This window comes from Nuphar pumila, chromosome 4, assembly GCF_984573655.1.
Source record: "Nuphar pumila chromosome 4, dmNupPumi1.hap1.1, whole genome shotgun sequence".
Lineage (NCBI taxonomy): Eukaryota > Viridiplantae > Streptophyta > Magnoliopsida > Nymphaeales > Nymphaeaceae > Nuphar > Nuphar pumila.
The window spans coordinates 23483596-23500589 of record NC_143252.1 but is presented as its reverse complement, the minus strand read 5'-3'; the positions used below and the strand labels follow the sequence as shown (position 1 = coordinate 23500589).

Sequence of the window (16994 nt, the reverse complement as noted above, 5' to 3'; positions counted from 1 at the left end):
CATGGAACCCATCAAAGCCGGGCGCTTTCCAACCAAACAGATCCTTGATAGCACGAAGGATCTCAACATCCGAGAATCTTCTTTGTAAAGCACAGGTTTGGTCATAAAAGATCGCCCATAGCATGACGGACCCAATTTTTCCCTCCGCAACCACCGAAGAGGCATAAATAGACTTAAAATAGTGCGTGATGGTCGAGTTGACAAGCTGATTAGAGAAAGAGACACCCCTAATGGAGATAAAAGAGATGGCCTTCCTTCGATAATGATGAGATGCATAGGAGTGAAAAAATTTAGTGTTGCCATCACCAGCTTTGAGCCAATTCACTCTGGATTGCTGCTTCCAATGGATTTCATCCCCGACTCTCCAGTTATTCAACAACATGGATAGCTCAATGGACCTGGCCTGAAAACTCAAAATTTGAGGTTCAGAAAAAGCATCAGGGGAAGACATAGACTGGTACAATTCAGAAAGCTCACGCTCCTAGGCATCCAAATGCTAAAATTTGACAACGTTGCAATTATGGATCCAAGCCTTAATATCCTTAGCAAGACGCAAAAGCTTGTTGATAAGCCAAAGAGCAGCCCAGTGCTCGGTAGAAGGTTTAGACCAAGAGGTAGAAATAACCAAATTGAAATCCGGCTCCTGAAGCCACCATTACAAAAAAAAATAAAGTGTCTGGTGAAGGAGAAGCCATCTCCCCCAAAGTGTGATGAGCTGACCATGGTCAGAGATAGAGGGCGCAAGTAAGACACATTTAATGTCAGGAATGAGGTCCAACAAAGAAGGTGTGACAAATACCCTGTCAAGAACCCGACAGCACGGGCACAACCGCCTATTCGACCAAGAGAAGCGCGCATCGGTACGAGGAAGATAATAAAGGAGATGCTGGTGAACAAAGTCTTGGAAGCTCCGAATAGAGGGATTAGGAAGGACGATAGAATTGGAATCATAAGGAGAAAGCAAACAATTGAAATCGCTCATAATAAGGTGACATTGATCATTAGAAGTAATCACTCTGTCAAGGTCATCCCAAAACGCGGGCCTCCTGGCAGCGAGGTTGAGTCCATAAACCACGAACACCATTGCTCTCTGACTAACCGACTGTAAGCTGAAGGCAACAGACAAACAGTAGAGACCCACGTTCAACTGCGATAAATTTAAAGACTTCTTACCGAAGAGGAGAATACCACCGACATGGTTGACCGCGGGCTTAAAGAAAAAATCCACACCCTGCCAAATGGAAGAAGCGACCGCAAGTGGGATGCCGGTCATTTTAGTTTCACAAATAGCAAACAGGTCAGAATTAGCCTGTCTAATTCAACTCGTCAAAAATAAGCGCTTGGGGGCAGAATTGAGGCCTCTAATATTCCAACAAACGAGCTTCATGACACAAAATATGAAAAGACCCGTGGCTGCCATGACCTAGGTGATCTACGAGAAGACCAACCAAGAGAAACCGAGGCAGAAAAGACAACCCTCTTCCATCTACGGTTACCAATGGAGGAACGCTGAACATTCCTGGTGGGAGAGTCATCTTGCAAAGAACCAAACGAGACAGAAGGGGAGGGGGCAAAGGATATCTCTGAAAATAGAATGGAGATCAGAAATAGTCAAATCCATGACAGCTGATAGAGCTAGCAGCTGAGATGCAGAGAGAGATATCCAACAGCCGAGCAGCGTCGTCGATCTCCATACCCAGAAGGTGCGGACTGGGATGTAGATGGAGTTGAGAGGAAGGCAAGTGGGTCGACACACACCCCAACAGACCGCCGTCAGGGGCAATGAAAGGAGAAAAAATTGGATGCGAGGAATATGAGATAACCTTCGGAGCACGAGGGAAAAATGGGAGAGGATGAGGAATCGAGAAGCCAATCACTATGCAGTTATTGGCCTGCTTAGAGAAAGCATGAATCACCATAATATGGATAACAGGGTAAGCAGAACTCCAGGATGGAAAGAGATTGAACTAAGACCACCATGAGCAAAACTGTCCACCCACGCCACCGAGCAGCAGTTGGAAAGGGAGAAGGTCAAAGAAAATGTCGAGTCCCAAGGATGCAAAGAAATGACCGATTGAACTGGAGAATGGAAATGAGAGCATGCCTTGGCGTGGGACTACGAGCCCAAACCTGGCGGCACGAGCTGCGAAGAAGAAGACGGAAGCACCACAAGCCCACCTCGAGTAAGAAAACCTGAAGGTGTCACCAATGAGACTTGAGAAGGCGTGCAAGAAAAAGTAGACTGAGGGCCCCTCTTAGGAGGAAAAAAAAGTGTCAGGTCCCGAGAAGAGAAAACATTGAAAGGGATAGACTGCATGGGGCCTTCTCCATGTGGAACAACCGACATTCTAGAGAGGGATGAAAAAGGTGCTAGGTCCCAAGAAGGAGACAAATTGACCGTTTGAGCTGTATTAGAGAAATCAATGTAGGCCTGGGCATAGGCATGTTAGCCCATACTAGGCAGCACGAGCGACGACGCTTAATGATGAAGGTATGATTCCCCACTGCATTCAAGCATACCTGGAGAAGCCACCAAAAAGACTCAGGAAAGAGCGTCAGAAAACCAGACCCATGCGAAATAGCCAACGGCTGGGAGACACACGCATCGAGGAGCCAAGCCACAATGAGGATATCTTTTACTGGAGAAGAGACAGGGGAAGCCGAAGACGAGGACTGAGAAATCTTAGCAATGGGAGGTGTCCATACCAGGACCCTAATAAACCCAATCTTGACTGTGAGGAAGGAATCTGTCGGCTGCTGAAGATCACCGATTTGCACCCACGACGAGAAAGATAGATGTCTGATTGGTTGAGGATTACTCTGGCGAGCATGATAACGCCCCAACCTAGCAGGGACTTGGGATGGAAGAGACGACCCCACCGAGAGTGGAGGAGAGAAGGCAGAACGCCTGCGCATCCAGACCGGGTGACACCGAGAGAAAAAGAAGAAATTGCACTTGTAGCAGTGAAGGTGCTTATGAAAATTCAGAAAAAAACAAGCAGCACACCACCAATCCCCCGGCTTGGTAAGGCTTAACTGAGATCTAGAGCGAAGGGCATGGAAGGAACGCTACCAGGAAGAGAGAACCTGCTGCCACGACTTATCCGCCGCCCGAACTGATAACACACAGAAGAAGAATGGTGAAACCAACATTGCCTGAGCAGAGCACGCGACGAGAGGCTCCAGCTTTACCCCATGCAGGAAATGCTGAACATCCGAGATGAGAAGCGAGCCCATGACAAGGCAGGAGCACAACAACGCCAAAAGCAAAGAGAAAAATCTATATTTGAGCCTGAAAGGGAGGACAACGTCAATACCCCGTCGGCGGAGAGCAAAGGCAGCCCCCCAGTCATTGATAACAACCTGGATGAAATGAAGGGCTCGCTAGTTCGAGCCCAACGAGCGATCTGGAGTGAGGCCCTAGAAACGGGCCGCTGGGGGGCGCATACCAAAAGAAGAAATAGGATAGAGGGAAACAAGAGATGCTGCCGAGGTAGGAGAGGAGAAATGATAGGAGGAAGAAGGGAGGGAGAGAGAGAGAGAGGGAAAGATGGAGAGAGATCAAAGGAAAAAAATGAAGGGAGAGCCGAAAAACATGATAGAGGAAGAGCGGGAATGAACGAAAGAGAAGAACACACACAAGAATTAGTCCAGCGAGAGGTTGACCCCATGGCGAAGGTACGACACAGGGAAATGGGGACGGGATTCATGGAGGAGAGAGAGAGAGAGATAAAGAGAGAGAGACCTGAAAATGGTGGTGGGTGAGAGGATCAGAGAGAGACCTGAAAATGGTGATGGGTGAGAGGGAGATGAAGATGGAGGAAGCTCTTCCTGTGGCAGTTCATCAGAGAGAAAGAGAGAGAGAGAGAGAGAGAGATATGGGAGGGGGGCAAAATAAGAGGGCGTCTAGATACCCCCACCGCCTGCTCTTATTTTTTTATTACACCGTTCGCCCCATCCCTGTTCTTTTTGTAACAGGGGATCAAACAAAAATAATGGTAGAAAATGGACTTGGCAAAACAGCACATCTGTGCTTCCTGTGTTTGACTGCACACATGTCCTGCATGATGCACGGTCAAATGCCCCCAATGTGATCAAGGAAACCAAGTAAATTTTTTAATGGTAAAAAATGTGACCCTCAAATCTCTACTCTTGTCTATCATCTGTACAATTTTTTTCACCCCTTTTCTTTCTCTCTATTTTTATTTTTATTTTTTTAGGTTCACTGTAGTTGGGGAAAACCCTAAAAAAACAACTAACAATACAATTCTCCTCGTATAGTAAATGATTTGGATTGGGGATGTTTGCTAAACGGTTTCAAATTCAGATTTAGATTCGGATGGTGAAAAGCTCATACCAGATCCCTTTTTTTTTACATCTAAACATATTCCAATATCCATCAAATTTGGATATTTGTCCCATTCCATCACAAAATTTAAAACCATGTCAACGTATGGTTAATTTGGCTTAACAAAATGCTGCTAAACGGAATCAAATTTGGTCTGACATGGGATAAAATCCAATTCATTGACATCCCTATCAACATAGGATCCCCTGAAAGACCTATCAACATAGCATCCCCTGAAAGACACCGATCTGGAGGCAACTCCCTCCCACAGACTTTTTCTTTTTTTTTTTTATAAGCAAGATGGGGTTAGGCGGACTGCCACCGTACCATTGGGTTTTGAACTTACAACGTCCCAACACAAGGTGATGTGCACCAACAGCTCCTACCAAACAAGCGGAGCTCCGTTGGTCTCCTACATCATGCAAAGTAAGAAACAAACCCTCAAGAGCCAAGAACGGCTCACTAAACTCAGAGGACATAAGGGTAATTAATGGTACTAAGAAAACCAAGAAATTGCTCCAGATTCACTTGATGGCCAGCATAAAATCCATGTTGTCGACTCCTTTTGAACAGTTTGTTTTTATCCTTTTGTTTCTGCTGTGAAGCAGATGTAAGACACAAACCACTCTACTATGCAGAGAATAAAAGATGCCCCCCCATTTTTTGTTTTCACATCATTATGTTGGGGATTGTGAATATCAGTTTCATGGAGCAGTGGTAACAACAGCAGTAACAAGAAGCAGTAGAGAATGATGCAACTAGGGCTGGTAAAAGAGCCCTAGTTGAGGTGTTCAACTTCGACTCGCTTTTCTTTTTTTTTTTGGTAAAACCAAGATGAACTGTAGTTCATGACAAGAGCTCCAGGTAAATGAGCTGAGCTCAACTTGGTGCCTTTACAAAAAAATAAATAAAAATATACATTGTTTTGTTTCAGAGCAGGAAGTAACAAGGATTTAGTGAGCAAAGTTCAAGCTGACAGAAAGAATACATTATTTCAATGCTCGATGTAACAGGTTTTCTTTTTTCTGAGAGAAAGTAAACTCAATTTTATTAAATAAGTAGATCAGGGCAGCTGGTAAAGATAGCTGGTATCCAACCCAAATCCAGTGTCGGCCACTTGAGGTTGAGGTTGACCATGTGATAGAAGCAAACGGTACAGATGGAGGTCTAGATCAGGCCCCGAATGTTATCCAGTTCCAGTCCCTCCAAACCACCCACCTTGTTGTGAGCAACCAACCAAGAACCATTTGCTATTCCTAGGCGAAAGGTCCCTTGCAAGTAATAGGATTTGAACCATTTCAAACTTATCACTTGCAAATCAAATACTCTGAATATTTATATTATGTGATATAAAATACATTTAAGCTATACTTGTTAGTATTTAATAAGCCTATAGGTGCCAACCGCCCAGTTGATGTTCAATGAGCCGAACGTATTTAACAAGTTCGAATGAGCTCTTTATGTGTTGAACACAGGCTGAACAAGTGGCTGCCCATTTCTCAGTAGGGGTGGGCAACCAGCTCGGCAGCCCGATGGGCCAAGCAGACTTGGCTTGCCATGAGCAGGATTTAGGACATGATTTTAGGGCTGGGCCCATTAGGTTCCAAGGTGAAACCCAGCCCATTATATAAGTAGGCCAGGCTTATGTTGGCCCCATGGGCTCGAGTTATTTATTATTTTTTTAATAATAAAAAATTTATAAAAATTAATTATTACATAACAACTTGGATAATTATTATTATTTACCTAATTAGTTGCATGAGAACTTTTTATTTGTTAATTATTAATATTTACCTAATTAGTTGCATGGAAACTTGTTATTCTCTCATTAGCCCATAATTTCAGTCAAGCATTTAGTTATTTTAAGATTGGGCCGGACCCCTGCCCGCTTCACATTGCCCCGTTGGGCCAATGGTCTGGACCATGAGCTTCTCTTCAAACCCGAGTCTGTTAAGAACCACGCAAAACTCGGCCCGTTAAACAGCCTGGTCCATTAGCGGGCCCGCCTGGCCTGATGCCCACCCCTATTTACTCATTGTTAGATGCAACTATTTTAATTAACAAACAATTTCATTTGGATACTCTCTTTTGCTTGAAAATGTTACATTGAAACCTAACTTTTCACCAAAGTTCTTATATAGACCTAACGTTAATTTCATGGTTAAGATTCATATAGGGTATCATTTTCAACTTTTGGTTTGGAAATAGGATGGCAGGGGCGAGGGATAAGGTCTTCACCCCTGCGTTTCAAAATCCTGCCCCTCCATCCCCACCTCCATCTCTACACGGGTTTTGATTTTAACCTCCATCCCCGGTCCAAACGGGGCAAGGTGGGGTGGGGCCCGTTTCTTCTCTGTCCATTGCCATCCCTAAAGAAGGATTGAGGACAGGGCGGGGCAGGGCAAGTCGGGGATCGGGGCGCGGTGGGGGAAAGCGTAAGTCCATTGCCGCCTCCATCCCTGCATGAATTTTAATTTTTGCCTCCATCCTTGTTTCATGCCTTCCATCCCCGGTCCAAACAAGGCGAGGCGGGATGGGGGCAGGGCCCCATTTCTCCTCGGTCCACTGCCATCCCTATTTAGAAAGGTGTGTTGCCTACTTTATTACACATTGGGTGAAGCTTGATGAATTTACATCAAGGTGAACGGGATGGAAAACACGATATATATATATATATATATATATATATATATATATATATATATATATATATATATATATATATATATATATATATATATAGGGTAACTCTAGTATGCATCAAGATTTTTATAGTTTTTTTTTCTAAAATTTCACCATATGGATGCGATCTAGATGGTTTTATAGAAACAAACTCTTAGATCGTCTGATTAAGATGTATAAGAGGGTATTTTAAAGCTTGAAAATCAACGACTCAAATTTTTTATATATATTAAAGCATACAAAATCACATTTCTTTATCTGATTACGATGATCCAATAGTCAATTCCAAACAAATGGACCACACCAAATGCATATACGGGATTAGATTTGCAAAAAAGACTTATGAAAATCTTGATTCATACTAGTTTACATTTACAAATTCTATATATATAGTCACTATAATATGATAACTAATGTGTGAACCACGATTTTCATGGTTTTTTCTTCTTCTCTTTAATCTAACCGTACATATGTTATCTATATGCTTGGTTTTATAAGAACCTGCTCTTGAATCATCCAATTTTGATGCATAAACCAGATATGTTTAAGGCTTTAAAATCAATGGCTCATAATCTTCATAAATATTCAAGTATTCAAAAATCACATTTTTTATCAAAAATACATGATCCAATGGTTGATTCCTAGTAAATTCACCATGCCAAACACATCCACATGGTTGGATTTGCAAAAAAAGTGTTGAAAATAGCCATATTTCTAGTTCTCATATTTTTGTGATAATATATAAATAGAGTCACTTGAATATGAGGAGTGAAAACATGAGAACTGATGTGTGAACGTGATTTTTATTGATTTTTTGTCCTTTCCTCTTGAGTCTAACCGTGCGAATGTGATCTACATGCTTGGTTTTATAATAACCCGCTCTTGAATCATCTTATTTTGATGCATAAAGAGATTTTTTAAGGCTTTAAAAGCAATGGCTCGTAATCTTCATAAACACTCAAGCATCCAAAAATCACATTTTTATCGAAAATATACCATCCAATGGTTGATTCCTAGCAAATTAACCATGCCAAGCACATCGGCGTGGTTGGATTTGCAAAAAAAAGTAAAAATGCCCATATTTGTAGCGACTATATATATATATATATATATGCCAAACCTACTTACTATGTTCTTGATCGGACGGTCAATATTAAAACTATTTAAAAACTAAAAAAAAGTGCCCTGCCCTCTTTTCTGTCTCCCTCTCCCTCACAGTGATTATTTAGCCACAGAATGAACAAAAAAAGCACCATATGATTGCAAGGTTAGAATCTTTTGATGTTATGTCTCCTTGTTGGTATATTTCACTCTTTTCATTCCCTTTGTGCGACAAGCACTCTCTGCACTCTTTTAAAGTTTGAAGAATCCCTCTGCTTTTCTGCTTGGAGTATTCTTAATTTACATTTCGTTTTTTGTTATTGTCATGTTGCTATTCAATTAAATGCCAATTTGGAAGGGAAGCGAGAAGGTTGTGGCTAAAAATCTTCGGTTTCTTGAGTTCAATCCAAATCCGTCTTTGCTGTGGGCCTAAACGCTATCCCTGACTGACTTCTGAGCAGGAACAAATTCTTAGTTTGTTCCTGCGTTATGGTGTCCTAGATACCATTCTTTAGATATGCAGACATTGGCTTTGACTTGCAATTCCCTTAATCTGGGTCTTGTTGCATGTCCAAAGTTGGATCCCAAGATGGATCCAACTTTTAGCCTGTTCAAGTGTTAGACCTCTTGAATGTCTTCAGGAAGTTTTTATTGAAAATTTGTTTCTTAATATTATGAATTAGATGCACTAGAGGCAAAAACGTTGTTAATATATGTGGTGTTTGATACTTCGGGTTTTTCATAGTTGATTTTTATATATCTTGAACATTATTTGGCTTGATTTTATGTTTTAAAACGTTACACCTTCAATTTTCTTTTGTGCTTTCTTTTGGTTATATCCTGCATACTTTTCTATTCTGATATTTTTAGGAATTTTATTTTTTCTGGATACGTTCTTGTAGTTAATTTGTTAATCACACACAAGCAAAGTAAATTTTTTTACTCCCAGTATATTCTCATAATTAGCTCCTCATAAACAAGAAAGCGATTTGCTTAGTAACTGTAACATGTTAGGTTAATTTGAGCATGGGGCTCTGGGTGTTGTTCTCACTAGATTCGAATGGTCTTGATGTCTTCACCTCCTTACAACAGTATGGGCTTTTAGACTGCGTTTCTTAGCAAGGCGATTTTTTCATGCAAGATGCCGACTTTAATTTGTCGGTCATAGATAGTCAAGTAGGTACATGCAAGAATGAGTGTGTATATTAAATCATTTTGTTTGTTTTTTTGGTTTATTATGTTACGGTATGATCATATTGGCAGTTTTTGAGTTAAAATTTGTGACATCTGCTATTTTTAATCTGTATCGATCAAATAATAATGGAAGGAGTTAAAAAGAGTCGTTCATATTGTATAGGTTTTTGCTCTCTAGGATAGCCTTAGTGATTCCAATCTCTGAATTCTGGATATTGATTCCAATCTCTGAATTCTGGATATTTATCATAAACCTGCTTCCTCATCTTCATTCTGGATGGGTTGTCGATTAGGCCATACTAGCTGAGCAAGAGAGGGGTACTCATCATTCGTTTTGGACATGATTGGGATGATACCGGCATGCAGGTAAATTTGGCTATCGTATTTCTTTTTTGAAATGGTTTCCCTAGATCAATTTATTCCTTGTCAGTGAAATAGTAGTAGTAGTTTATGAACGACTTGGTTTATTTGTATCAGAGCTTTACAGGAACTGTGTGGATGGCTTGATGTGGTCTTACTTGGGTGTGTCTTCCATAGTTTTCATCGATCTTGTAACTTTTCTGTTGGGTTTTTTATGTCTTTATTTGTGTTTGTTCAACATATTTGTCTCTAGTTATATGGTTGGATATTTCCCGTTTCAGTTAAATTGTGACTTTACACCTCAGTTTTGTTGTTTACTTCCTAGAAAACATTTGGGGATTGAATTGAAGCATCAGACTGTTGCAGAGAGAGAGAGAGAGAGAGAGAGAGAGAGAGAGAGAGAGAGAGAGCAAAACTGGTGCTTGTAAAACCCTAAGTTGGTAATCAAATTGGAAGTGATACCGCTCTGTTTGCTTTGCTTTCCTTTCCTCATTGTGGCATGGATTCCGGCAGATGGACGAGGTGCTTGCTTCAGTTGTTGAAACTATAAAGAACTTTGCAGTCATTTATCTGGTTGACATCACAGAGGTGCCTAACTTCAACACCATGTATGAGTTGTATGATCCTTCCACGGTGATGTTCTTTAGGAACAAGCACATCACGATCGACTTGGGTACCGGTAACAACAACAAGATCAATTGGGCTCTAAAGGACAAGCAAGAGTTCATCCACATCATTGAGACAGTGTACTGTGGAGCCAGGAAGGGCCGGGGTCTGGTGATCGCACCCAAGGATTACTCCAAAGTACCTCTACTAAATCATATGTACATGAAACAACAACATTCTATTTCTATGCCACCACATAATGCAATCAGAAATTTTTGTGCTGCATTGTATATGATGTTATCTAGAACAGTCAATGGCTTTAGCAAAGTCGAAAACTCACTCTATTATACGCAAGGTGAAGTTTGTAAACAAGATAACAGGAAGCGGGTTTACATTCAGTTTTGCTTAAATTTATATAAATAAGGTCTTCGTTTGTGGGGCGCGGATCTATTACACACCTAACTTGGACCACAATAACACGTACAACCGTGCCAAAAACGTTAAAAACATAAGCGTTTAATGGTGGAATGATACATTTCCAGTTATTCTCAAAAGAATGAAAATAAATGAACATACAAGTCGCAACTCAAACATTGAACCAATCAGTCTTCTGAGATAATATTTGACATAGAGTAAGCTCAACGCATCACAATCTGCATGCACATAAACAGCCGGCCCGGAACTTCAGGAATCACCTCAAAATGCATAAACTACATTCGATCATTGATCAGAACACGAGGATGAGAACATCTTAGTCCAGCAATTGCATGAACCCTCTTAGAGATCTAAACAAGTTCAACTGAGGCATGGCCAGAGGTCCCAACTTGCAAACGCATTTCTGTCACAGGCGATCCTCTTAGCGGACACCATCCCTTCCCTCGCAGATTGCTAACAGAGTAAAATGCTTGACAAGGGAGTTCAGAGATGAACTGCTTTCATCGGATAGATATCAAGATACCCCTAAAACAGTGCACAAAATATTCTCAAACTGGAATCTGAATGCCACCTCCAGAAAACCTCCATGATCCATCACTTTGTCTTTTCAAAACATATCAAATTTTTAAAATGATAGCAGACAAAATTATAGATATATACAAGAAACAAAAGAATTGACATGAATTGAATATTGAAAGTTGAAACATGATAGAGATATTCTGAGCCTGTTAAGGACCTGCAATAGTTTGGATTCTTGGACTATAAGAATTGATTATTGAAAGTTAAAACATGAGGACTTTGTAGTCTCTACTAGAGCATGTTATCAACATGCAAAAACCCACAACTTTCTAACTTATTATTTTTCTGTGTGAAAGAAACTGTTTTCATCCTTGACTATCAATGCCATCAAAAATTATTTTGAAAGTAATATGCTCTTCAAGAATCTAACCTAGTCCATTCAGCCATTTTTCAGTCAAGTTTCCAAAACAAAGAAACTGAATTTCAATATCTCACGGTGGATGATTTGAAGATGGATATGTTTATAGGTAAATGGTTAAAGATAACTTGATCTCCAAAACGTGTCGGCCAACGGACATGAAAAGAAAACAAAAATGACTAAAAGCAGAAATTTTCTTCAAATTTTAACTCATGAACCAATTCCCATATTTTATGCCTCCTAGTCAATAGTTTTTAGTCTTTAGACAAGGAAATCAGAATCACTTAATGTGCCAGATTTGCTGGGACCCCGAGAGACATTGATGGACATCATATGCCTAAAAAACTCAGAGTTCAAGAAAACACACACAAGAATATGTAGAAGTTGATATACGTGGTTCCACGCTCTGATGAGTCTACGTCCACGGCATAAAGGATCTCTCTCTATCTCTCTTCAGTTTTTTCACAATATGAGAGGTTCTCTTGATTCTCTTTTATATTACATTGTTTCTCTTTTTGATCCTTTTCAAAGTCGTAAATATTCTTTACATTTGAGTAGTTAACATATTTATCACCAGAATTATCGATCCTACATTTATGCATATCTCTATGTTTGGAAATGCTATCACCATCATGTTGGGCAACTTTATCTGTGACAACCCCTTCATTATCCTCTTCTATTACAGCAATAACTCTTTCCTCAATAGCCCCCCTCAAGCTCAACAATGGAGAAAGGGTGTTGAGATTGATTCGTATTGTTCCAAACCGTATTCGAGCAAGAGGTTTGGTCATAATATCAGCGAGTTAATCTTGAGAGAGCACATAGCGAATCAGTAGATAACCTTTTGAAACATCATCCTGAACAAAGTGAATGTTAATCTCAATGTGTTTAGTGCGCTGATGTTGAATGGGATTGGCGGTAATATAGGCTGCTCCAATATTGTCACATAAAATGCATGGAGGAGAGGCAACCTGAATACGCAACTCAGCAAGGAAATGAGTGAGGCTAGAGCACAATACTCAGCCTCTGTGTTGAACCTAGCAACAGTATTCTGCTTTTTAACTGACCAGGAAATCAGAGAGACACCAAGGAAGACTGTAAATCCACCAATAGACTTGCGATCATCAGCCCAATCTGCATCTGAATAGGCAGTGAGAGTCCAATTAGAAGTAGACCTTAAGAGAAGTCCTTGTTGCACAATATGTTTCACATAGCGTAGAATACGCTTGAGAGCATTCCAATGAGTCGTGGTAGGATCTTGCATGAATTAAGACACTTTATTCACTGCATAAGCGAGATCGGGTCTTGTAAGAGTAAGGTATTGAAGTGAGCCAACCAGATGACGATAGGCAGAAGGATCAGTCAATGGTTCCCCGTCATAGCGAGACAAAGGAGACCCAGGGGCTAGAGGTGTGGAAATCGGCTTAGCATCAAGCATGCCAGAATCAGTCAAGAGATCCACCATATATTTGTGCTGGGTAAGAAATAAGCCACGAGCAGTACAATGAGCTTTAATGCCTAAAAAATAATGTAAAGGACCCAGATCTTTGATAGAAAATTCTTGTCCCAATTGTGAAATTATAGAGCTTACTAATGGAAGGGAGTTGCCAGTAATAATAATGTCATCCACATAAATAAGAATGAACACCTCATGGTAATCAAAAAATCTAATGAACAAAGAGGTATCAATCTTAGATGCCACGAAACTAAGAGTATTCAAGAAGGAGCTGAGACGGTTAAACCAGGCTTGAGGAGCCTGTTTGAGTTCATATAAATCACGTTGTAATTTGCAAACATGATCAGGGTAATGGGGATTAACAAATCTCGGTGGTTGTTGCATATAAACTTCTTCAGACAAGACCCCATGTAAAAAGATGTTATGAACATCCAACTGCCGAATGGTCCATTGTCGAGAAATAGCAATAGTAAGGATGATACGAACCATAGTAGGCTTTACCACGGGACTGAAGGTGTCAAAATAATCAATGCCTTCTTCTTGAGTATATCCTTTCGCAACAAGCCGAGCTTTGTATCTCTCAAGACTGCCATCTGATTTGCGCTTAATTTTAAAAACCCATTTACTGCCAATAACATTGTACTGAGGTGATGGGGGCACAAGACGCCAAGTTTGGTTTTGCATAAGGGCATGAAACTCATCAGCCATAGCTTGTCTCCAATGAACAATTTTTGAGGCTTGAGAAAAGGAGGTAGGTTCAGATACAGTAGGAAGTGTAATGAGTAGAGCTGTGGGTAGTGGATATCAATTGGTATAAAAGGTCTGGGGTTTAAGAGAGCCGGCTTGAAGCCTAGTAACCATAGGGTGAGTTTTTATAATAGGTGGCATAATAGGTTCAAGGGAAGAAGGAGGTGACTCTGGGAGGGTTGTAGCAAGGGGAGAGGAACTAGAATCAGTGTTTATATCAGTGGAGAGATCAGGGTAAGAATGTGAAGATTCAAGTATAGGAGAAGGAAAAGGGACGACTAGAGAGTGGTCTTGGATATGGAAGTTGGTTTAAAGTTGTTATTTAATGACTGATAAGGAAACTCTTGTTCATCAAACACAACATTTCTGGAAACAAAAGTTCTCTTGGTAAGATTGTTAAAACAAAAATACCCTTTATGTTGCCCACTATAGCCCAAGAAAATGCATTTCCTACTACAAAATTGGAGCTTATGAGTATGGTACGACCTTAAGTGAGGGTAACAGGCACATCCAAAAGTCTTGAGAAATGTGTAATGTGAAGAGTTATGAAATAACATTTGATAAGGGGTCTTCATCTTGATGACAGGAGAAGGGAGAGGATTTATCAAATATGTAGCAGTAAGAAAAGCATGATCCCAAAATTTATAAGAAAGGTGAGCATGAACAAGTAAAGTAAGTCCAGTTTCAACTATGTGACGGTGCTTGCGCTTAACACTTTCATTTTGTTGGTGAGTGTGAGGGCAAGTGATCCGATGCTCAATACTACGCGCCTTTAAATAATTTGAAAGGGGTCTATACTCTCCACCCCAGTCACTTTGAAATGCCTTAATTTGTCTGCCAAGTTGTTTTTCAACTAATTTTTGAAAATTTTGAAAGACACCCAACACTTCAGATTTGTGCTGAATAACAAACAACCATGTGAATCTCGAATATCCATCAACAAAATTAACATAATAAAAATGTTCATGCATAGTTGGGATAAGCGCAGGTCCCCAAACATCTAAGAAAATTAAATCTAGAGGTCCTTTGACTTTGTGAGATGAAGATGAGAAAGGTAGCACGACTCTTTCCCATTTGGCATGCTTCACAAACTTTATTTGCATTTTCATAAAAGAAAGGTAGGCTGAATTTATTAATAACATGTTGAACCACTTTCAAAGATGGATGTCCCATTCTTGCATGCCATTCATGAACCGTGGCTTTTTCACCAATAAAAGCTGCAAGTTTATGTGGAGTTCTCTCAAGATTCACCTTATATAGGCCAGGTTCAGTTGCGTCTGTTAGAATAACTCACTCTGTCTTGATGCCCTTCACATATCCACAATTAGGATGAAATTCAATAAAAAATTGATTATCATTTGTAAATCTATGGACAGACACAAGATTTTTGGTAATAGCCGGTACGTGTAATATATCATTCATAGCAAATCTAGCATGAGAAGAGGCAAAAGTAGAGTTACCAATGTGCTCTATAGGCAGACCAGTCCCATTGCCAATTTTGACTTGGTCATCTCCCAAATAGTTGTTATGAATTGATAGGTTATTGAAGTCAGCTGTGACGTGATGAGTTGCCCCAGAATCAGGGTACCATCCTCCTCGCTGGATGATGAAAGAACACTGGATGCATTGACGTCAGGAGAACGATCACCGTTTTGAAATCAATAACTTCTACATTTTAAGGCACCATGACCTTGTTGCCGACAAGCTTGGCATGTTGTTCTACAATTGGCTGCTATATGTCCAAGATTTCCACATGCATGACAGATAATGCCACTGGAAAACTGAGTTTTAGAACCCATAGTTCTCTCTTGAAATCATCCTTTAAATTTTCCTTTATTGTTTTTATATGATCTCCCACGATACTCTTGATTTTGATGTTGGTGATTGAGAGTTAAATTCAGTTCAGGTCCAGAACTCTCTACTCCTATATTTTCAACTTCTTGCATTTGAGCCTCATGCACTAATAAAATGCTCAACAAATCCTATAGAGAAAGAGATTCAGTTTGGGTATTAAGAGCAGTTCTTAATGAACCATATTCACAGTGAGGGAGTCCAGACAGAATATATGAAATAAGATCTTCATCTTCAATTGGCTTGGATGCCAAGGCCAATTGAATGGACAAATTCTTAGCTTTACAAAAATATTCAAAAATAGATTTTGTTCCTTTCAATAGGTTTTGCAGTTGGCTCTTTAACTGCTGAATTCTGGCACGAGACCGTGCAACATACATTCTTTTAAGTGCAGTCCATACGCCATGAGATGTTGTGAAGCCCACGACTTGGCTATGCACCGAGTTAGTTAATGACGATAAGATCCAACTTAGTAAAAGTTAATCCATCCTTTGCCACTCATCGAACTTGGGATTTCCAGTTATAATACGACTAGATTCAGATGTTATACACTCACTTGGACATGGATTCGATCCATCAACAGAACCCAATAAATTATAGCTTTTCAACAGTGGCATGAACTAAGATTCTCACAGGAGGAAGTTCTCAGTTCCAAGCTTGATAGACAAAAAATACTATAGATTGGTAGGTGATGGAAGAACATGGATACTCTGACCTGATTGCATTTGAGGCCCGTTAGCACCATTGTTGTTGACGCCTTGTGCATTTCCTGAGGTATTACCTGAACCAATACTGCTTTGGTCATTGTTTGTCATGTTCTCTATCTGACTTCATGATATGTTGCACACTGAAACCTAGGGCTCTCATACCATAAAAAATGTAGAGTTTAGGAAAACACACACAAGAATATGTAAAGTTGATATACATAGTTCGACTATGATGAGTCTACGTCCACGACACAAAGGATCTCTCTATCTCACTTCAGTTTTTTCACAAGATGAGTGGTTCTCTTGATTCTCTTTTATATTACATTGTTTCTCTTTTTGATCCTTCTCAGAGTTGTAGATATTGTTTACATTTGAGTAGTTAACATATTTATCACTAGAATTATTGATCCTACATTTGTGCATATCTCTATGTTTGGCAATGCTATCACCATCGTGTTGGGCAACTTTATCTGTGACAACTTCTTCATTATTCTCTTCTGTTACAACAATAACTCTTTTCTTAATAATCCTATATCAATCAAGTATCAGATTTGCTAAGATGAATTAAAT

General features: G+C 40.1%; 1 pseudogene; it reads left to right on the top strand.

Annotated features, from left to right (window-relative positions):
• Positions 1–9576: 9576 nt before the first annotated feature.
• On the top strand, positions 9577–12811 carry LOC149839649 (thioredoxin-like protein YLS8 pseudogene; annotated as a pseudogene).
• The last annotated feature ends 4183 nt before the right edge of the window (positions 12812–16994 follow it).